Raw genomic sequence first — 24,667 nt, forward strand, 5'->3', positions numbered from 1 at the left:
AAAAAAATGATAACTTGCATAAACCTTTAGGGTCATTCAACATATACAAATAAAACCAGCACAAATGCATGGAACCACGTGAAGTCTTAAAAATCATAATTATGAGGACTTCCTCTTCTGGAGAGGAAGTAGATATAATTTTATCTATTCTTCCTGCTAAATACAGCTGAAAACTCTGGACATTATCCAGAAAACATAGGAAAACTCTGAAAGGTGGAATGAAGAAGGCAGACTGGCTAAGGATCGTGAGACCTAGAAAAATGACATGGCAAAAAAAAAAATGACATGGCAGTGAGTTCTCTGGGTTATCCCTCAGCCTCATATAGCCTAGACTAGGTGCTGGAGAAGCTACAACCCAGAAAGGCCAATGGGTACAGACAAAAACTGCCCCAAGAAAGCCTGCTGTCTCTAGTCAAAGGACCAGGAAAGGGGCAGTCTAGCAAGATAGAAAACTTTCAGACAATGATGGCTCTACTCAAGCCAAACACAGAAAACACTGCAGCCCCAGCCCCACGACTAACAGCAAGGCCAAGTGGATCCAAGCCTAGACTTCTACACTTGTCAGACTGTAAGAAGGCACCCCCAGGCCCCAGCCTCCTGCCAGGGTGGTGTCAGAGAAAGCCTAATAGGGTGCTGTATCTTTCTTTCCTTGCTGGGAAATAACAGCTGCCTTCTCCTCCCCTACCTGTCGGTAACAGTGGATACCAAGGGAAGCAGTGACGAGGTGCCTACCCCCTCCCAGCCAGGGTGGTATCAGCAGAAGCCTAGTGGGGAGGTGGAACCCCCACCCTCACTGAACAATAACAAGGAGTCCCCTGGCAAAAAAAAAAAAAAGAGGGCAAGCGAGAACTTGGACTTCCAACCCACCTGTCAATAACAAATGTCACCTGTGATGTGACATTTCCCTTCACCAAACAGAGCTCTGTCAAAGAAAGCCTGATAAAACATAAGAGCCAAATAAATTCTAGAGCCTCATAATATAATACCCAAAATGTCCTGGACATACTAAAAAAAAATGAAGTGTCATTAGAGAAATGCAAATCAAAACTACAATGAGGTATCACCTCACACCAGTCAGAATGGCCATCATCAAAAAGTCTACAAACAATAAATGCTGGAGAGGGTGTGGAAAAAAGGAACCCTCCTACACTGTTGGTGGGAATGTAAATTGGTACAGCTACTATGGAAAACAGTACGGAGGTTCCTTAAAAAACTAAAAATAGAACTACCATATGACCCAGCAATCCCACTACTGGGCATATACCCTGGGAAAACCATAATTCAAAAAGACACAGGCACCCCAATGTTCATTGCAGCACTATTTACAATAGCCAAGACATGGAAGCAACCTAAATGCCCACTGACAGATGAATCGATAAAGAAGATGTGGTACATATATACAATGGAATATTACTCAGCCATAAAAAAGAATGAAATAATGTCATTTGCAACAACATGGATGGACCTAGAGATTATCATACTAAGTGAAGTAAGTCACACGGAGAAAGACAAATAACATATGATATCACTTATATGTGGAATCTAAAAATTAATTCAAATGAATCTGTATACAAAACAGAAACAGACTCACAGACATAGAAAACACACTTATGGTTACAAAAGTGGAAAGGTGGGGGGGAGGGATAAATTAGGAGGTTGGGATTAACATATACACACTACTATACATAAAATAGATAATCAACAAGGACCTACTGTATAGCACAGGGAACTCTACTTAATACTCTGTAATAACCTATATGGGAAAAGAATCTGAAAAAGAGTAGGCATATGTAAATTATAACTGAATCACTTTGCTGTACAACTGAAATTAACACAACATTGTAAATCAACTATACTCCAATATAAAATTTAAAAATTTTTAAAAAGAAAGAAAAACATCAAAGCTAAGAAAAGGGGAAGAATACATATGAGCTTCACTTGTGTTCAGGAAAAAAAATAAGATGTCATACTAAGAACCAGGTAAATCTCAACTTGAATGAGAAAAGACAATGAGGATGGCGGAAGAGTAAGACGTGGAGATCACCTTCCTCCTCACAAATAGATCAGAAATACATCTACATGTGAACAACTCCTACAGAACACCTACTAAACACTGGCAGAAGACCTCAGAACTCCCAAAAGGCAAGAAACTCCCCATGTACCTGGGTAGAGCAAAGGAAAAAGAAAAAACAGAGACAAAAGAATTGGGATGGGACCTGCACCAGTGGGAGGGAGCTGTGAAGGAGGAAAGGTTTCCACACACTAGGAAGCTCCTTGCGGGCAGAGACTGCAGGTGGTGGAGGGGGAAAGCTTAGGAGCCACGGAGGAGAGCACAGCAACAGGGGTGCGGAGGGCAAAGCAGAGAGATTTCTGCACAGAGGATCAGTGCCAACCAGCACTCACCAGCCAGAGGCTTGTCTTGTCACCCGCTGGGGCGGGCGGGGGCTGGGAGCTGAGGCTCGGGCTTCAGAGGTTGGATCCCAGGGAGAGGACTGGGGTTGGCTGCGTGAACACAGCCTGAAGGGGGCTAGTGTGCCACAGCTAGCCATGAGGGAGTCCAGGAAAAAGTCTAGAGCTGCCGAAGAGGCAAGAATATTTTTCTTGCCTCTTTGTTTCCTGGTGTGCGAGGAGAGGGGATTCAGAGTGCTGCCTAAATGAGCTCCAGAGATGGTTGCGAGCCGTGGCTATCAGCGTGGACCCCAGAGACGGGCATGAGACGCTAAGGCCACTGCTGCAGCCACCAAGAAGCCTGTGTGCAACCACAGGTCACTGTCCACACCTCCCCTCCCAGGAGCCTGTGCAGCCCGCCACTGCCAGGGTCCCGTGATCCAAGGACAACTTCCCCAGGAGAACACACGGCGTGCCTCAGGCTGGTGCAACATCACGCCGGCCTCTGCCGCAGCAGGCTTGCCCCACATCTATACCCCTCCCTCCTCCCGGCCTGAGCCAGAGCCCCCGAATCAGCTGATCCTTTAACCCCGTCCTGTCTGAGCGAAGAACAGACGCCCTCAGGCGACCTACACGCAGAGGCGGGGCCAAATCCAAAGCTGAACCCCAGGAGCTGTGCAAACAAAGAAGAGAAAGGGAAATCTCTCCCAGCAATCTCAGGAGCAGTGGATTAAATCACCACAATCAACTGGATGTACCCTGATTCTGTGGAATACCTGAATAGACAATGAATCATCCCAAACTGAGGAGGTGGACTTTGGGAGCAACGATATATATATATTTTTTCTCTTTTTCTCTTTTTGTGAGTGTGTATGTGTATGCTTTTGTGTGTGATTTTGTCTGTATAGCTTTGTTTTTACCATTTGTCCTGGGTTCTATTTGTCCGTTTTTTTTTTTTAATTACACTTTTTAGCGCTTGTTATCATTGGTGGATTTGTTTTTTGGTTTGGATGCTCTCTTTCTTTTTTTAATTAATTAAATTTTTTTAATAATTATTTTTTATTTTAATAACTTTATTTTATCTTATTTTATTTCATTTTACTTTATTTTATTCTATTTTACCTTCCTCTTTCTTTCTTTCTTTTTTTCTCACTTTTATTCTGAGCCGTGTAGATGACAGGCTCTTGGTGCTCCAGCCAGGCATCAGGGCTGGGCCTCTGAGGTGGTAGAGCCAAGTTCAGGAAATTGGTCCACCAGAGACCTCACAGCTCCACGTAATATCAAATGGTGAAAATCTCCCAGAGATCTCAATCTCAACCAAGACACAGCTCCACTCAATGACCAGCAAGCTACAGTGCTGTACGCACTATGCCAAACAACTAGCAAAACAGGAACAAAACCCCACCCATTAGCAGAGAGGCTGCCTAAAATCATAATAAGGTCACAGACACCCCAAAACACACCACCAAACGTGGACCTGCCCACCAAAAAGACAACATCAAGCCTCATCCACCAGAACACAGGCACTAGTCCCCTCCACCAGGAAGCCTACACAACCCACTGAACCAACCTTAGCCACTGGGGGCAGAAACCAAAAACAATGGTAACTATGAACCTGCAGCCTGCGAAAAGGAGACCCCAAACACAGTAAGATAAGCAAAATGAGAAGACAGAGAAACACACAGCAGATGAAGAAGCAAGGTAAAAACCCACCAGGCCTAACAAATGAAGAGGAAATAGGCAATCTACATGAAAAAGAATTCAGAATGATAGTAAAGATGATCCAGAATCTTGGAAATAGAATGGAGAAAATACAAGAAACATTTAACAAGAATCTAGAAGAACTAAAGAACAAAAAAACAATGATGAACAATACAATAAATGAACTTAAAAATTCTCTAGAAGGGATCACTAGCTAACTGAGGCAGAACAATGGATAAGTGACCTGGAAGATAAAATAGTGGAAATAAACTACTGCAGAGCAGAATAAAGAAAAAAGAATGAAAAGAATTGAGGACAGTCTCAGAGACCTCTGGGAGAACATTAAACGCACCAACATTTGAATTACAGGGGTCCCAGAAGAAGAAGAGAAAAAGAAAGGGACTGAGAAAATACTTGAAGAGATTATAGTTGAAAATTTCCCTAATATGGGAAAGGAAATAGTTAATCAAGGCCAGGAAGCACAGAGAGTCCTATTCAGGATAAATCCAAGGAGAAACATGCTGACACATATTAATCAAACTATCAAAAATTAAATACAAAGAAAAATTAAAAGCAGCAAGGGAAAAACAACAAATAATATGCAAGGGAATCGCAATAAGGTTAACAGCTGGTCTTTCAGCAGAAACTCTGCAAGCCAGAAGGGAGTGGCAGGTCATATTTAAAGTGATGAAAAGGAAAAACCTAAAACCAAGATTACTCTACTCAGCAAGGATCTCATTCAGATTTGACGGAGAAATTAAAACCTTTACAGACAATCAAAAGCTAAGAGAATTCAGTGCCACCAAACCAGCTTTACAACAAATACTAAAGGAACTTCCCTAGGCAGGAAACACAAGAGAAGGAAAAGACTGACAATAACAAACCCAAAACAATTAAGAAAATGGTAATAGGAACATACATATGGATAATTACCTTAAATGTAAATGGGTAAATGCCCCAACCAAAAGACATATACTGGCTGAAAGGATACAAAAACAAGATCCATATATATGCTGTCTACAAGAGACACACTTCAGATCTAGGGACACATACAGACTGAAAGTGAGGGGATGGAAAAAGATATTCCATGCAAATGGAAATCAAGACAAAGCTGGAGTAGCAACTCTCATATCAGAAGAAACAGACTTTAAAATAAGACTAGTACAAGAGACAAAGAAGGACACTACATAATGACCAAGGGATCAATCCAAGAAGATATAACAATTGTAACTACTTATGCACCCAACATAGGAGCACCTCAGTACATAAGGCAAATACTAACAGCCATAAAAGGGGAAATTGACAGTAACACAATCATAGTAGGGGACGTTAACATCCCACTTTCACCAATGGACCAATCATCCAAAATGAAAATAAATAAGGAAACACAAGCTTTAAATGATACATTAAACAAGATGGACTTGATTGATATTTATAGGATATTCCATCCAAAAACAACAGAATATATTTTCTTCTCAAGTGCTCATGGAACATTCTCCAGGATAGATCATATCTTGGGTCACAAATCAAGCCTTGGTAAATTTAAGAAAATTGAAATCGTATAAAGTATATTTTCTGACCACAACGCTATGAGACTAGATACCAATTACAGGAAAAAATCTGTAAAAAATACAAACACATGGAGGCTAAACAATACAGTACTTAATAACCAAGAGATCACTGAGGAAATCAAAAAATACCTAGAAACAAATGACAATGAAGACACGATGACCCAAAACCTATGGGATGCAGCAAAAGCAGTTCTAAGAGGGAAGTTTATAGCAATACAATCCTACCTCAAGAAACAAGAAATATCTCAAATAAACAACCTAACCTTACACCTAAAGCAATTAGAGAAAGAAGAACAGAAAAACCCCAAAGTTAGCAGAAGGCAAGAAATCATAAAGATCAGATCAGAAATAAATGAAAAAGAAGGAAACGATAGCAAAGATCAATAAAACTAAAAGCTGGTTCTTTGAGAAGATAAACAAAATTGATAAACCATTAGCCAGACTCATCAAGAAAAAAAGGGAGAAGAGTAAAATCAATAGAATTAGAAATGAAAAAGGAGAAGTAACAACTGACACTGCAGAAACACAAAGGATCAGGAGAGATTCCTACAAGCAATTATATGCCAATAAAATGGACAACCTGGAAGAAATGGACAAATTCTCAGAAATGCACAACCTTCCGAGACTTGAGGCAGGAAGAAATAGAAAATGTGAACAGACTGAACACAAGGACTGCAATTGAAACTGTGATTAAAAATCTTCCAACCAACAAAAGCCCAGGACCAGATGGCTTCACAGGTGAATTCTACCAAACATTTAGAGAAGAGCTAACACCTATCCTTCTCAAACTCTGCTAAAGTATAGCAGAGGGAGGAACACTCCCAAACTCATTCTATGAGGCCACCATCACCCTGATACCAAAACCAGACAAAGATGTCAAAGAGAAAGAAAACTACAGGCCAATATCACTGATGAACATAGATGCAAAAATCCTCAACAAAACACTAGCAAACAGAATCCAACAGCACATTAAAAGGATCATACACCATGAACAAGTGGGGTTTATCCCAGGAATGCAAGGATTCTTCAAAATACACATATCAACCAATGTGATACACCATATTAACAAATTGAAGGAGAAAAACTATATGATCATCTCAATAGATGCAGAGAAAGCTTTCTACAAAATTCAACACCCATTTATAATAAAAACCCTCCAGAAAGTAGGCATAGAGGGAACTTTCCTCAACATAATAAAGGCCATATATGACAAACCCACAGCCAACATTGTTCTCAATGGTTAGAAACTAAAACCATTTCCACTAAGATGAGGAGCAAGACAAAGTTGCCCACTCTCACCACTATTATTCAACATAGTTTTGGAAGTTTTACCCACAGCAATCAGAGAAGAAAAAGAAATAAAAGGAATCCAAATCGGAGAAGAAAAAGTAAAGCTGTCACTGTGAGCAGATGACATGATACTATACATAGAGAATCCTAAAGATGGTACCAAAAGACTACTAGAGCTAACCAATGAATTTGGTAAAGTAGCAGGATACAAAATTAATGCACAGAAATCTCTGGCATTCCTATACACTAATGATGAAATATCTGAAAGTGAAATTCAGAAAACACTCCCATTTACACTGCAACAAAAAGAATAAAATACCTTGGAATAAACCTACCTAAGGAGACAAAAGACCTGTATGCAGAAAATTATAAGACACTGATGAAAGAAATTAAAGATGATACAAACAGATGGAGAGATATACCATGTTCTTGTATTGGAAGAATCAACATTATGAAAATGCCTATACTACCCAAAGCAATCTACAGACTCAGTGCAATCCCTGCCAAACTACCACTGACATTTTTTACAGAACTAGAACAAAAAATTTCACAATTTGCATGGAAACACAAAAGACCCCGCATAGCCAAAGCAATCTTGAGAAAGAAAAATGGAGCTGAAGGAATCAGGCTCCCTGACTTCAGACAATACTACAAAGCTACAGTAATCAAGACAGTATGGTACTGGCACAAAAACAGAATTATAGATCAATGGAACAGGATAGAAAGCCCAGACATAAACCCACACACATATGGTCACCTTATCTTTGATAAAAGAGGCAAGAATATACAATGGAGAAAAGACAGCCTCTTCAATAAGTTTTGCTGGGAAAACTGGACAGCTACATGTAAAAGAATGAAATTAGAACACTCCCTAACACCATACACAAAAATAAACTCAAAATGGATTAAAGTCCTAAATGTAAGGCCAGACACTATCAAACTCTTAGAGGAAAATATAGGCAGAACACTCTATGACATAAATCACCGCAAGATCCATTTTGACCTACCTCTTAGAGAAATGGGACAAAACCCAAAAACAAACAAATGGGACCTAATGAAACTTCAAAGCTTTTGCACAGCAAAGGAAACCATAAACAAGATGAAAAGACAACCCTCAGAATAGGAGAAAATATTTGCAAATGAAGCAACTGAGAAGGGATTAATCTCCAAAATATACAAGCAGCTCATGCAGCTCAATATCAAAAAAACAAACAACCCAATCCAGAAATGGTCAGAAGACCTAAATAGACATTTATCCCAAGAAGATATATAGATTGCGAACAAACACATGAAAGAATTGTCAACATCATTAATCATTAGAGAAATGCAAATCAAAACTACAATGATATCATCTCACACTGGTCAGAATGGCCATCCTCCAAAAATCTAGAAACAATAAATGCTGGAGAGGGTGTGGCGAAAAGGGAACACTCTTGCACTGCTGGTGGGAATGTACATTGATACAGCCACTAGGGATAACAGTATGGAGGTTCCTTAAAAAACTACAAATAGAACTACCATATGATCCAGCAATCCCACTACTGGGCATATACCCTGAGAAAACCATAATTCAAAAGGAGTCATGCACCACAATGTTCATTGCAGCTCTATTTACAATAGCCAGAGATGGAAACAACCTAAGTGCCCATCATCGGATGAATGGATAAAGAAGATGTGGCACATATATACAATGGAATATTACTCAGCCATAAAAGGAAACGAAATTGAGGTATTTGTAGTGAGGTGGATGGACCTAGAGTCTGTCATACAGAGTGAAGTAAGTCAGAAAGAGAAAAACAAATACTTTATGCTAAGACATATATATGGAATCTAAAAAAAAAAGATCTTGAAGAACCTAGGGGCAAGACAGGATAAAGACGCAGACCTACTACAGAATGGACTTGAGGACATGGGGAGGGGGAAGGGTAAGGTGGGATAAAGTGAGAGAGTGGCATGGACATATATACACAACCAAATATAAAAACGATAGCTAGGGGCTTCCCTGGTGGCGCAGTGGTTGAGAATCTGCCTGCCAATGCAGGGGACACGGGTTCGAGCCCTGGTCTGGGAAGATCCCACATGCCACGGAGCGACTGGGCCCGTGAGCCACAACTACTGAGCCTGTGTGTCTGGAGCCTGTGCTCCGCAACAAGAGAGGCCACGACAGTGAGAGGCCCGTGCACCGCGATGAAGAGTGGCCCCCGCTCGCCGCAACTAGAGAAAGCCCTCGCACAGAAACGAAGACCCTACACAGCCAAAAATATAAATAAATAAATGAATTAATTAAAAAAAAAAAAATGATAGCTAGTGGGAAGCGGCCACATAGCACAGGGAGATCAGCTCAATGCTTTGTGACCACCTAAAGGTGTGGGATAGGGAGGGTGGGAGGGAGGGAGATGCAAGAGGGAAGAGATATGGGGATATATGTGTATGTATAACTGATTCACTTTGTTATAAAGCAGAAACTAACACACCATTGTAAAGCAATTATACTCCAATAAAGATGTTAAAAATAAAAATAAAATTTTTAAAAAAGGAAAGACAATGAACAGATGCCAACATTAAGATAATATAGATGTTGGAATTATCTGACAAGGGCTTTGGAGCAGTCATCATAAAAATGCTTCATCGTGCAATTATGAAAAAACACAACACAAATGAGACAATAGAAAATCTTAGCAAAGAAATAGAGGATGTAAAGAAGAACTAAATGGAAAATTTTAAACTAAAAAATATAGTAACTGACATAAAAAACTCAGTGGATGGACTCAATGACAGAATGGAGAGGACAAAAGAAACAGTGTACTTGAAGACTGAATAGAAAGAAACCAATCTGATCAACTACAGAGAGAAAATTAACTGGAAAAAAATGAAGACAGCTGAGGGACATGTGAGACTATAACAAAAGATTTGACATTCGAATCATTGGTGTCTAAGAGGACAGGAAAGAGTATGGGGCTGAAAAAGTATCTGAAGAATGTAATAGCTGAAAGTATTGCAAATTTGGGAAAAGACATCAACTTACATATGCTAGAAGCTGAATGAAACACAAACAGGATAAAACAACAGCAACAAACAACAATAAGAAAAATCCACGCCAAGAAACATCATAGTCAAACAAAGGCCATATATGACAAACCCACAGCCAACACCGTCCTCAGTGGTGAAAAACTGAAACCATTTCCACTAAGATCAGGAACAAGACAAGGTTGCCCACTCTCACCACTCTTATTCAACATAGTTTTGGAAGTTTTACCCACAGCAATCAGAGAAGAAAAGGAAATAAAAGGAATCCAAATCGGAAAAGAAGAAATAAAGCTGTCACTGTTTGCAGATGACATGATACTATACATAGAGAATCCTAAAGATGGTACCAAAAAACTACTAGAGCTAATCAATGAATTTGGTAAAGTAGCAAGATACAAAATTAATGCACAAAAATCTCTGGCATTCCTATATACTAATGATGAAAAATCTGAAAGTGAAATTAAGAAAACACTCCCATTTACCACTGCGACAAAAAGAATAAAATATCTAGGAATAAACCTACCTAAGGAGACAAAAGACCTGTAGGCAGAAAATTATAAGACACTGATGAAAGAAATTAAAGATGACACAAATCGATGGAGAGATATACCATGTTCCTGTATTGGAAGAATCAACATTGTGAAAATGACTCTACTACCCAAGCAATCTACAGATTCCACGCAATCCCTATCAAACTACCACTGGCATTTTTTACAGAACTAGAACAAAAAATTTCACAATTTGTATGGAAACACAAAAGATCCCGAATAGCCAAAGCAATCTTGAGAACAAAAAACGGATCTGGAGGAATCAGGCTCCCTGACTTCAGACTATACTACAAAGCTACAGTAATGAAGACAGTATGGTACTGGCACAAAAACAGAAATATAGATCAATGGAACAGGATAGAAAGCCCAGAGATAAACTCACGCACATATGATCACCTTATCTTTGATAAAGGAGGCAGGAATGTACAGTGGAGAAAGGACAGCCTCTTCAATAAATGTTGCTGGGAAAAGTGGACAGCTACATGTAAAAGTATGAGATTAGAACACTCCCTAACACCATACACAAAAATAAGCTCAAAGTGGATTAAAGACCTAAATGTAAGGCCAGATACTATCAAACTCTTAGAGGAAAACATAGGCAGAACACTCTATGACATAAATCATAGCAAGATCCTTTTTGACCCACCTCCTAGAGAAATGGAAATAAAAAGAAAAATAAACAAATGGGACCTAATGAAACTTCAAAGCTTTTGCACAGCAAAGGAAACCATAAACAAGACCAAAAGACAACCCTCAGAATGGGAGAAAATATTTGCAAATGAAGCAACTGACAAAGGATTAATTTCCAAAATTTACAAGCAGCTCATGCAGCTGAATAACAAAAAAACAAACAGCCCAATCCAAAAATGGGCAGAAGACCTAAATAGACATTTCTCCAAAGAAGATATACAGACTGCCAACAAACACATGAAAGGATGCTCAACATCATTAATCAATAGAGAAATGCAAATCAAAACTACAATGAGATATCATCTCACACCAGTCAGAATGGCCATCCTCCAAAAATCTAGAAACAATAAATGCTGGAAAGGGTGTGGCGAAAAGGGAACACTCTTGCACTGCTGGTGGGAATGTGAATTGGTACAGCCACTATGGAGAACGGTATGGAGGTTCCTTAAAAAACTACAAATAGAACTACCATATGACCCAGCAATCCCACTACTGGGCATATACCCTGAGAAAACCATAATTCAGAAGGAGTCATCTACCAAAATGTTCATTGCAGCTCTATTTACAATAGCCAGGAGATGGAAGCAACCTAAGTGCCCATCACCGGATGAATGGATAAAGATGTGGCACATATATACAATGGAATATTACTCAGCCATAAAAAGAAACGAAATTGAGGTATTTGTAGTGAGGTGGATGGGCCTAGAGTCTGTCATACAGAGTGAAGTAAGTCAGAAAGAGAAAGACAAATACCATATGCTAACACATATATATGGAATCTAAGGGAAAAAATGTCATGAAGAACCTAGGGGTAAGACGGGAATAAAGATACAGACCTAATAGAGAATGGACTTGAGAATATGGGGAGGGGTAAGGTAAGCTGGGAGAAAGTGAGAGAGTGGCATGGACATATATACACTACCAAACGTAAAATAGCTAGCTAGTGGGAAGCAGCTGCATAGCACAGGGAGATCAGCTCGGTGCTTTGTGACCACCTAGAGGGGTGGGATAGCGAGGGTGGGAGGGAGGGAGATGCAAGACGGAAGATATATGGGAACATATGTATATGTATAACTGATTCACTTTGTTATAAAGCAGAAACTAACACACCATTGTAAAGCAATTATACTCCAATAAAGATTAAAAAAAAGAATAAAGTGGGAGAAATAAATCTACCTGATTTCAATACTTTTTATTTAACTATAGGAATCAAGACAATGTGGTACAGATGAAGGGATAGGCACATAGATTAATGGAACAGATTAGAGGACCCAGAAAAAGCACAGTCAACTAATTTTTTTACAAAGGTACAAAAACAATTCAATGTCTTTTCAACAAATGGTGCTAGAGTAATAGGACACTCATAAGCAACAAAGAAACAAACAAACCAAAATGAAACAAAAACAAAAAATGAATCTCATTCTAAATATAACACTTTATAAAAAATTAACCCAAAATGGATCATAGATTTATATGTAAAATATAAAACTGTTGGAAGACAACAGAAGAGAAAATCATCAGGACTTAGGGCTTAGTGAAGAGTTCTTAGATATGACACCAAAAACATAATCTTTTAAAAGAAAAAATAGATAAATTTGACTTCATCAAAATTAAAAATTGTGGCTCTACAAAAGACACTCTTAAGAGGATGAAATGACAAGCTTCAGACTGAGAGAAAATATTCACAAACCCCTTATTTGACAAAAGACTCATATCTATAACATAATAAGAACTCTCAAAATTCAACATTGAAGAAACAAACAGCCCAATTAGAAAATGGGCAAAAAGGGCTTCCCTGGTGGTGCAGTGGTTGAGAGTCCGCCTGCCGATGCAGGGGACACGGGTTCGTGTCCCAGTCCAGGAAGATCCCACATGCCGCGGAGCAGCTGGGCCGTTGAGCCATGGCCACTGAGCCTGCACGTCCGGAGCCTGTGCTCCGCAACGGGAGAAGCCACAACAGTGAGAGGCCCGCGTCTAACACAAAAAAAAAAAAAAAAAAAAAAAAAAAGAAAGAAAATGGGCAAAAGACATGAAGAGACATTTCACCAAAGAGAATATATGGAGGGCAAATAAGCACATGAGAATATGTTCAACATCCACGGACAAGCATATTCTAACATCTATATGGAAAGGCACAGCCCCTAGAATAGCTAAACCAGTCCTGAAGAAGAAAAAAGTGGGAGAATCACTCTAATAGATATTAAAGCTTACTGCATGGGTACACTAATCAAGACTGTGGTTTTGGCAGAGGGACAGACACAGATCAATGGAATGGAATAGAGGATCCAGAAATAGCCCCACATAAGTATGGCCAACCGATATTTTTTCAAAGATGCATCTTTTTTCAAAGATGTTCTAGCACCAAGTCAATGGTGCTAGAACAACTGTACATTCAGGGCAAAAAGAACCTAAACCTCACTCCTTACACAAAAATTAACTCAAAATGGATCACAGACTTAAATGTAAAACTATAAAATTTTTATGAAAAACATAGGAGAAAATCTTTAGGATTTAGGGCTAGACAGAGTGTGGTATGATAAGAAATATATATTTGGTTTTTGTTCCTGGCACAGATCTCTTAAAAGCCCTGAGATTTCTTAAGTGATAGGAGTGATAAGAGCATCTTTTGTTAGTTTGTTATTCCTTACAAGCCCCTTCCAACGATGCCTGAGTTTATGCTGATGAAGGGACTCATGGTGGGTTCTTAGATAATTTTAGGGTGGGGGCTGGTTGCCATAGGAACCAATCATTTGGTTATAGGGCTTGATTAGAGGGTTGAAACTTTCAGTCCCACTCCCCCACCACCACCTCCCTCCTAGGGAGGGGAGAGGAGCTGGAGATTGAGTTCAATCACCAATGGCCAATGATATTAATCAATGGGGTCTACATGATGGAACCTCCATATAAGCCCCTCCAGAAAAATCCCTAAATAATGAGGTTTGGAGAGCTTCCAGGTTGAACACAGATGTGCTGGGAGGAAGGCATGTCCAGAGAGGGCATGGAAGATCTGTGCCTTTCCCCCCATACCTTGCCCTGTGTATCTCTTCCATCTGGTTGTTTCTGAGTTGTATACTTTATAATAAACTGGTAAACATAGTGTTTTCCTGATCTCTGTGAGCTATTCTAGCAAATTATTGAGCCTGAAGAAGAGGTCCTGGGAACCCCCAATTTATAGCTGGTAAATCAGAAGTATGGGTGGCCTGGGACCTGCAGTGACTGGCATCTGAAGTGGGGGCAGTCTTGTGGGATTGAGCCCTTTAACTTATGGGATCTGATGCTAACTCCAGGTAGGTAGTGTCAAAATTGAATTGAATTGTTGGACATTCAGTTGCTCTCAGAGAATCAGAGGATGACAAAGTTTTTAGACTGGACACCAAAAGCATAATCCATAAAAGGAAACACTGATAAATTGGGTCTTGCCAAAAATTTAAAAACTTTTGCTCTGAAAAAGACCAGAGGATGGAAAGGATGAAGAGGATGAAAAGCCAAGCTACTGACTGGGAAAAATACTTGATGACAACATATCTGACAAAAGACTGGTATCTAGAATATGTAAAGACTCTCAACAGTAAAATCATCCAAACAATTCAATTAGAAAATAGGCAAAACGCATGAACATTTCACCAAAGAGGATATACAGATGGCAAATAAGCATATGAAAAGGGGTTCCATATTATTTACCAGGGAAATGAAAATGAAAACTACAATGAGATATCACTATACATATGTCAGAATGGCTAAAATAAAAAATAGTGACAACACAAAATGCTGATGAGGTTGCAGAAAAACTGGATCTCTCCTACACTGCTGGTGGGAAACGGTTTGGTAGTTTCTTATAAAACTAAGCACGCAATTCCCATACGGCCCAGCAATAGTACTCTTGAGCATTTATCCCAGAGACATGAAAGCTTATGTTTACACAAAAAATCTGTACATGAATGTTCAAAGCAGCTTTACTGGTAATAGCTCAAAACTGGAATCAGTCCAGATGTCCTTCAACAGGCGACTGGTTAAACAAACTGTGGTACATCCACCCCAAGGAGTGCAATTCAACAAGAAAAAGGAATGAACTGTTGATACTCACGCTACTTGGATGTTTTTTAAGAACATGATGCTAAGTGAAAAAAGCCAACCTCAAAAGTTTATATACTGTATGATTTGATTAATATAACAATTTTGAAATGACAAAATTTTAGACATGGAGCACAGGTTAGTGGTTTCCAAGGGTAGTGGAGACAGAAAGGAAATAGGTGTGGTTATAAAAGGGCAACACTAGGGATCCTTGTGATGTTGGAACTATTTAGTATTTTGACTATGGTGATGGATACACAAACCTACACAGGTGATAAAATTGTATAAAACTTGGTACATGCATATACACATACATGTATGAGTAAAACTGGGGAAATCTGGATAAGATGGTTGAATTGTATCAAGGTCAAAATTCTGGTTGGCATATTATACTTTTATTTTGTAAAATGTCACCATTGGAGGAAACTGGGCAAAGTGCACAAGGGATCACTGTATTATTTTTTACAACTGCATATGAATCTATATCTCAAAATATATTTTAAGTAAAAAATTTTTAAAGGATGTTCAATGTCAATGTTTAAAAAGATGTTCAAAGCTTTTGTACAGTAAAGGAAACCATCGACAAAACAAAAAGACAACCTACTGAATGGGAGAAAATATTTGCAAATGAGGTGACCGATAAGGTATTAATATCCAACATATATAAATAGCTCATACAACTCAACATCAAAAAAACAAAAAAAAATTTTTAAATGAGCAGAAGAACTGAATAGACATTTTTCCAAAGAAGAAATGCAGATGGCCAACAGGCACATGAAAAGATGCTCAACATCACTAATCATCAGGGAAATGCAAATCAAAACCAAAATGAGATATTACCTCACACCTGTCAGAAGAGCTATTATCAAAAAGTCTACAAATAACAAATGTTGGCAAGCTTGTGGAGAAAAAGGAACCCTTGTACACTGTTGGTAGGAATGTAAACTGGTGTAGCCACTGTGGAAAATGGTATGGAGGTTTCTCAGAAAACTAAAAATAGAACTACCATATGACCCAGCAATTCCACTCCTGGATATATATCTAAAAAAAACAAAAACACTAATTTGAAAAGATACGTAAACCCCAATGTTCATAGCAGCACTATTCACAATAGCCAAAACATGGAAACCACCTGTGTCCATCAACAGATTAATATATATATATATACATATATATATATATATACACACACACACAATGGAATACTACTTAGCCATAAAAAATAATGAAAATTTGCCATTGCAGCAACATGGATGAACTTGGAGGGCATTATGCTAAGTGAAATAAGTCAGACAGAGAAAGATAAATACTGTATGATATTGCTTATATGTGGAATCTAAAAAATACAACGAACTAGTGAATAAAACAAAAAAGCAGTGGACTCACAGATATAGAGAACAAACTAGTGGTTACCAGTGTGGGGAAGAGGGGCAATATAGGGGTCTGAGAGTGGGAGGTACAAACTATTGGGTGTAAGATAGGCTCAAAGGTGTATTGTACAACACGGGGAATATAGCCAATATTTTGTAATAACTGTAAGTGGAAAATAAACTTTTAAAAGTGTACAAAAATTTAAAAAATTTTTAAAAGATGTTCAATGTCATTAGCCATTAAGGAAATGCAAATTAAGACAATGATGATATAATCACTGCACACCTATTAAAACAGCTAAAAATGTTTTAAATAGCAACAATACCAAATTCTGGAGGAAATGCAGAAAAACGATCTCTCATATGTTGTCAGTGGGAATGTAAAGTGGTACAGACACTCTGGAAAACAGTTTGGCAGTTTCTTTAAAAAAGTGACCCAGCAATTGCACTTCTGGGCATTCATTCCAGAGAAATGAAATCTTACATGTACACAAAAATCTGTACAATTGTTCATAGCAATTTTATTTGTAATAGCCCAAACTGGGGACAACCAAAATGTCCCTTAGTAGATGAATAGTTAAACAAACTGTAGTACATCTATAATATGGAATACTACTCAGCAATAAAAAGAAATGAACTATTGTTACAACGATAGTTGTAAGGATGGTTTTCAAGGACATTATGCTGAGTGAAAAAAAAAAACAATCCCAAAGGCCACATACTGTATGGTTCCATTTATGTAACATTCTCAAAATAACAAAATTATAGAGATGGAAAACAGATTATTGGTGGCCAAAGGTTAGGGATGATGGTGAGGATGAAAAGTACAAAAAGGGTAATAGCTCTGTACATTGATTATGGTGGTCATTACACGAATCTACACACATGGCAAAATGACAAGGAATTAGGCACACACATTGTACCAATGTTAAATTTTTATACTGCATTATGATTTTATAAGATGTAACTATTGGGGGGAACTGGGTAAAGGGTACATGGGATTTCTCTGTCTTATGTTTGCAACTTCGTATGAATCTATAATTATTTCATAGTAAAGAGTTTTTAAATATCACAATTAGGCTGGGAAATTTTATTATAATATAATGGGTCAAGTAGACCAAAAAAAGAAGTAAAGAGGATTTGAGAAATATAATCAGTGCTAGATTTAATTCTGTCCAATTAATATACTCTTCTTTTAGACTCATGGCACAGTTAAAAAAACTTTAAATTGTGTAACTTGGGGCTTCCCTGGTGGCGCAGTGGTTGAGAGTCCGCCTGCTGATGCAGGGGACACGGGTTTGTGCCCCGGTCTGGGAAGATCCCACATGCCGTGGAGTGGCTGGGCCCATGAACCATGGCCGCTGAGCCTGCGCGTCCGGAGCCTGTGCTCCACAACAGTGAGAGGCCAGCGTACCGAAAAAAAAAATTGTGTAACTTGGACTCAAAGAAAAAAATATTGATATTTCTTAAAAATTAGAGTTTTGGCAGGCTATATTACCAACAATACTACAAAAATCAGAAATATAGAATCAAAATTGCTAAGAGACTATGTCTTAAACATCCTCACCACAGAAAAGAAATGGTAATTATGTGACAGGATGGAGGTGTTAGCTAAAGCTACTGTTGTAATCATGTCGTAACTTATAAATTTATAAACATATCAAATCAAAACACTGTATACCTTAAACTTACACAATGTTATACGACAATTATATTTCAATAAAAAAGAAATGTAGAATAAAAAGATAACCAAATGACCAAAACTAGTTTGCAGTTAAGAAATAGTCTCTACAGATACAAACTACTACACATAAAATAGATTATAAGAATTTACTGTATAGCACAGGGAACTATATACAATATCCTGTAATAACCTATAATGGAAAATAATCTGAAAAAATATATATATATAACTGAATCACTTTGCTGTACACCTGAAACTAATACAACATTGTAAATCAACTATATTTCAATTAAAAAGAAAGAAAGAAAGAAATATTCTCTAAGTAGAGTGATGGTTACTAGGGGCCGGGGGGTGGGGGAAAATGGGAAGATGTTGGTCAAAGGGTACAAACTTCCAGTTGTAAGATAAACAAGTTCTGAAAATCTAAGGTACAACATGGTGATTATTGCTAATGATACTGTATCATATACTCAAATATTGTCTAGAAAGTAGATCTTAAATGTTCTTATCACACACACACACAAAGTGGTAATTATGTGACATGATGGAAGTGTTAGCTAACACTATGGTGATAATCATTTTGCAATATACAAATGTATCAAATCAACACACTGTACACCTTAAACTTATACAATGTTATATGTCAAGTATGTCTCAATAAAGCTGGGGGAAAAAGAAATATTCTCTAAACATGGCAGGATTGGGACTTCCCTGGTGGTCCAGTGGTTAAGACTCCGCATTTCCATTTCAGGGGGTGCAGGTTCAATCCCTGGTCAGTGAACTAAGATTTCACATGCCACATGGTGCAGCCAATAAATAATTAAACAAACAGACAAACATGACAGAATTGAAGATAAATTCAATAACAAAATTATAAACTTCATACCTCATTTTGAGACATGGCTAAAGTTATATTTAAGGGACATTTTAGCCTAAAATGTTTTTAATATTTAAAAAGAAAAGCCAAAGATAAATGAATTAAGTGCTAAACTTAAGAAATTAGAAAAAGAAAATAAAATATTCATGAAACACCTGATAAAGGTAAAAGAGAAGGAAATATACATGTACACACACACACACACACACTCACATATCACACATATACTCACACAATTTTAGGAAAGAAAAAGGAACTACTACCACAGATGTGGAAGTGACCAGAATAATTTAAGCATTATGTGCAGCTCTATGAAAATATAAAATCCCTAGCAAACATAAACCACCAAGGGCTTTACTGGTGGCGCAGTGGTTGAGAGTCCGCCTGCCGATGCAGGGGACACGGGTTCGTGCGCTGGTCCGGGAAGATCCCACATGCCGCAGAGCGTCTGGGCCTGTAAGCCATGGCCGCTGAGCCTGCGTGTCCAGAGCCTGTGCTCCGCAACGGGAGAGGCCACAACAGTGAGAAGGCCGCGTACCGAAAAACAAAACAAAACAAAACAAAAAACCATAAACCACCAAAATTAAACCCCCCAAAAGAAGAAATCTGTAAAGACCAGTAATCAGAGAAAAAAAAATAATTAAAATTTACCATTTTAAAAGGCACCAGTTCTAAGTGTGTTTATAGCTGAGCTTTAAAAAGAAGATAATTTCTATGCCATTTTAACATATAAAAAGATAGAAATCTCCTGAATTCCTTTAAAAAACTGCCATAACCTTAATACCAACACATGTTAAATATAGTACAAAAAAAGAAAAAAGAAAACTATAAGCAGTTTTCTTATAGTGGCAAAAATTTTAAATAAAATATTACTAATTCAAATCCAAATGTATCTTATAAGAAAAATTCCCCTTGACCAAACAGAATTCTTCCAGGAAGGCAAAGATGCAGCCACATTACACGTCAATGTAATTCATTACAACAACCAATTAAAGAGAATAATACCATAAGGCTGTTAATATCAAAAAGCATCTGACACAATTCAGGAGCTATTCCTAATAAAAATACAAATTAAAATAAGAACATTAAAGAACTGTGTAAATATTACAACTACTACCCCCAAAATCACCAGAAAACATTATGCTAAAAAAAATGCCAGATAAAAAGACTTAATATCATTAAAATGGCAATATTCCCCTAAATGTTGTACAGGTTCAACACAATCACTATCAAAATCCCAGGGGCATTTTTGAAGAGGGTAATGAGCTCATCCTAAAATTCAGATAGAAATGCAAGGAACCTGAATAGCCAAAACACTGAATAAGAACATAGTTGGAGGACACACATTTCTCTATTTCAAAACTTGCTACAAAGCTATATAAATCAACACAGCATGGTACTGGCATAAAGGAGGCATATAGATGAATGAAATAGAATTGAGAGTTCATAAATAAGCCTTTACACTCATGGTCAGTTGATATTAGATAAGGGTTTCAGTACAATTCAATGGGGAAAGAAACATCTATGACATCAAAAGCACAAACAACTGGGACGAAGTGAGAGAGTGGCATGGACATATATACACTACCAAATGTAAAATCGATAGCTAGTGGGGAGCAGCCAAATAGCATAGGGAGACCAGTTCAGTGCTTTGTGTCCACCTAGAGGTGTGGGATAGGGAGGGTGGGAGGGAGACGCAAGAGGGAGGGGATATGGGGATATATGTATATGTATAGTTGATTCACTTTGTTATATAGCAGAAACTAACACAATAATGTAAAGCAATTATACTCCAATAAAGATGTTTAAAAACAAGCACAAGCAACAATAACAAAAATAGATAAATTAGACTTCATAAAAATTAAAAACTTTTGTGCTACAAGGTCACCACCAAGAAAGTGAAAAGACTCCCATAAAATGGGAGAAAATATATGCAAATCACATATCTGACCAGGGACTTGTATCCAGAATATATAAAGGATGCTTACAACTCAATGATACAAAGACAAATAATCCAATTAAAAAATAGGCAAAGAATTTGAACCGATATTTCTCCAGAGAAGACATACAAATGGTCAATTAAACACATTGTCTTAGTGTGTTCAGGCTGCTGTAATGAACTACGATAAACTGGGTGGCTTAAACAGCAAACATTTATTTCTTACAGTTCTGGAGGCTGGGAAATCCAAGCCCACACGTCAGCAGATTGGGTGTCTGGTGAGAACCTGCCTCCCGATTCATAGATGGCTATCTTCTTGTTGTGTCCTCACATGGCAAAAGGTGGAAGGGGGCTCTCTGAGGTCTCTTTTATAAGGGTACTAATCCCATTCATGAGGGCTCCACCCTCATGACCTAATCACCTCCCAAAGGCCTCACCTCCTTATACCATCACACCGTGGGTTAGGATTTCAACACAGAATGAGAGGGGCACATAAACATTTAGTCCATTGCAAACATGAAAAGTTGCTCAACATTCATTAGGGAAATAGAAATCAAAACCACAATGAGATACCACTTCACACCCACTAAGATGGCTAGAATTTTAAAAAAAGACTTGTTAAGTGTTGATGAGGATATGACACATTGGAACCTTCATATATTGCTGTGGGATGTAAAATGCCAAAAACAGTTTGGCAGTTCCTCAAAGGTACCATATGATCTAGCAATTCCACTTCTGAGAGAAATGAAAACATACGTCCACACAAAAACTTGTACACAAATGTTCACATCAACATTATTCATAGTAGCCAAAAAGTGAAAACAACCCAAATGTCCATCAGCTGATGAATGAATAAACAAACTGTGGTATATCCATACAAAGGAGTATTATTCAGTAATAAAGAATGAAGTACTGATACAAGCTATAGCACCGATGAATCTTAAAAACATGCTAAGTAAAAGAAGATAGTTACCAAAGATCATATATTGTTTGATTCCATGTGTATGAAAGGTCTAGAATAGGCAAATTTATAGAAACAGAAAGTAAATTAGTGGCTGTCTGCAGCTGGAGGTATGGGGTGGGAATGAGGAATGAGTACAATGCTTCCTTTTGGGGTGATGAAATGTTCTAAAATTGGATTATGACAGTGGTTTGCACAACTCCTTGAATATACTAACAACCATTGAATTGTAAGCTTTAAATGGTGAAGTTTATGGTAGGTGAATTATATCAATAAAGCTGTTAGAAAAAAAAAGATCATGTAGCTAGTAAGTGGCCATGCAGGATTTCAAACCCAGTATCTGGAAAGGTGAAGGTATTCAACAAATGTTTGTTGAATGAATGAATGAATACCCTTCACTTTCAAATTAGCAACAAGATAGGGATACCCTCTATCAAGTATCACTCAACATTGTTCTGAAAGCTCTAGCTAATGCAATAGGAGAAGATGGAGTAATCAGAATAAATATTTGAAAGGAAGAGAAAGTATCATTGTTAATTGGATGTGACATGATATTATATCTAGGAAAACTAAGAGACCATAAAAGGCAACTAGAATTCACATGAGAATGTGATAACTGGATTGGATAAGACATAAAATGCAAAAAAGAAATTAAAAAATTTTTATTTATATAATTTTTCTATGGAAATAGAGCAATGTGCTATTCACTGTGATGATATCAAATTTAAAATATTTAAGAATGAACTTTTCAAAAAAGGTTCTGAATCTATAAGAAGAAAATTATAAAATATAGTTTTAATGGTTGCTTTTGAAGTGAAATAAAATGTTTTTAACATTCATGTGGAAGAATAAATGCTAAAAAAGATTAAAGAAAACAACCAAAAAAAAAAAAAAAAAGGAACAGTGAGGGGACTAGCACTATTCAATATTAAAAGTATTTCTAAAGTCAAAACAATTTTTTGAAAGGGAGTAGATACATATATCAGAAGAAAATATAGAGTTCAGATATAGAATGATATACATTCGGGAATTTATGTGACAAAAGTGGCATTTAACTGAGTTAGAAAAGGCTATTTAATGATTGGTGCAGGCAAATTTTCTATCCAAATGGAAAGTAGAAACTTTGATCTCATCTCACACCACACACCAGAATTTTCCAGTTGGATTACAATTTAACTTTAAAACAATAAAAATTTAAATTTAAAGCATGTATTTATTTAAGCACAAAGCAGGGAGAACCCACTAGGCAAGACACGATATTCAGAACTTGTTAAGGAAAAATTACCTAATCAGATAATTATTTTTTCTAATTATATGTGAATACACCTTTTAAAAATCAAGATATAAAGAGAGATAAAGGGAAAAAATTACAATAAATGACAGAAGGTTAATATCCACAAATTAGTAAGACAAACTACATAAAGGAAAAAAAAAGACCAAAGGATATGAAAATTTTTTAAAATGCATTTCAAAGGCCAATAAATATGAGAAGATATTCAGCCACCAGGTGTCAGGAAAATACACATCAAGGTAAGCTACATACTGTTGTGTTTGGCCCTCAGAATGGCAGAAATTAAAAAGTGCAGCAACATTCAGTGTGGGAGATGATTTTGGAATGAGCCCTTTTATATGTTGCTGGTGGGAGTTGCAATTTTACAAAAGTTTTGGACTTAAATTTCAGTACATACCATCCACTTCAAGGAATATCCATTCCTGCCCTAATAATCACTCAGATGACAGTCTCTGGCTATAATTTAGAAATCAATAACAAAAATTACAACTTTTTGGGAAATGAAAATCTCATATCTAAATAACTAAGGGATCAGAGAGAAAACCACAACAAAAATTAGAAAACAATATTAATAAACTGTGGTGGAAATGTTACATATCAACACTTGTGACATGGAGCTAAAGTGTTCTTAGAGAAAAATTCATGAACTTAATGCTTATACTATAAAAGAAAATGATTGAATATTAATGAGATAAGCATTCAATTTAGGAATTTAAAAATAAGAATAAAAGAAAAAACCCAAAGAAAAGAAATAATGAAATCAAGGGCAGAAACTAATGACACAGAAAACAAAGATACAGGAGGACCAAGAAGGTCAAAGGTAGGTTTTTGAAACAATCCCATCTCAATCCTAAGACCACCCACAGAGCTCCATCACTCACACCACAGAAACCTTGACCATCCACCCAATAAACCCCATCATATACCTCACAGACCCTGCAATACTCATCCCGCGGCCCTCATCACTCACCTCAAAAATTCTCCATCTCACTCACTCATTCACTCTCCATTACTCACTCCACAGGCTCTCCATCATTCACTCCACAGACCACCCATAACTCTCCTCAAAGACCCTCATCACTTACCCCACTGAACTCCCATCATTCATCTCACAGACCCCTCCATCACTTACCCCACTAACTCCCTATGACACCCCACAGAACCCCCATCATTCGCCCCACAGGAACTCCAGCACTAACCCCAAAGAGCACACATCACACCTCCGAGACTGTATCACTCACACCACAGTCCCCATTCCT

The 24,667-nt window shown here is 37.6% G+C and overlaps 1 protein-coding gene across 3 annotated transcripts in view; it reads right to left on the bottom strand.

The window, feature by feature from the left end:
* Window positions 1-24,667, bottom strand: part of ZNF41 (zinc finger protein 41) — a 57,462-nt gene that overhangs the window by 31,583 nt on the left and 1,212 nt on the right. The gene's annotated exons all lie outside the window — the stretch shown is intronic.

The sequence above is a fragment of the Phocoena sinus genome, chromosome X (assembly GCF_008692025.1).
Source record: "Phocoena sinus isolate mPhoSin1 chromosome X, mPhoSin1.pri, whole genome shotgun sequence".
In the NCBI taxonomy this organism is placed as follows: Eukaryota; Metazoa; Chordata; class Mammalia; order Artiodactyla; family Phocoenidae; genus Phocoena; species Phocoena sinus.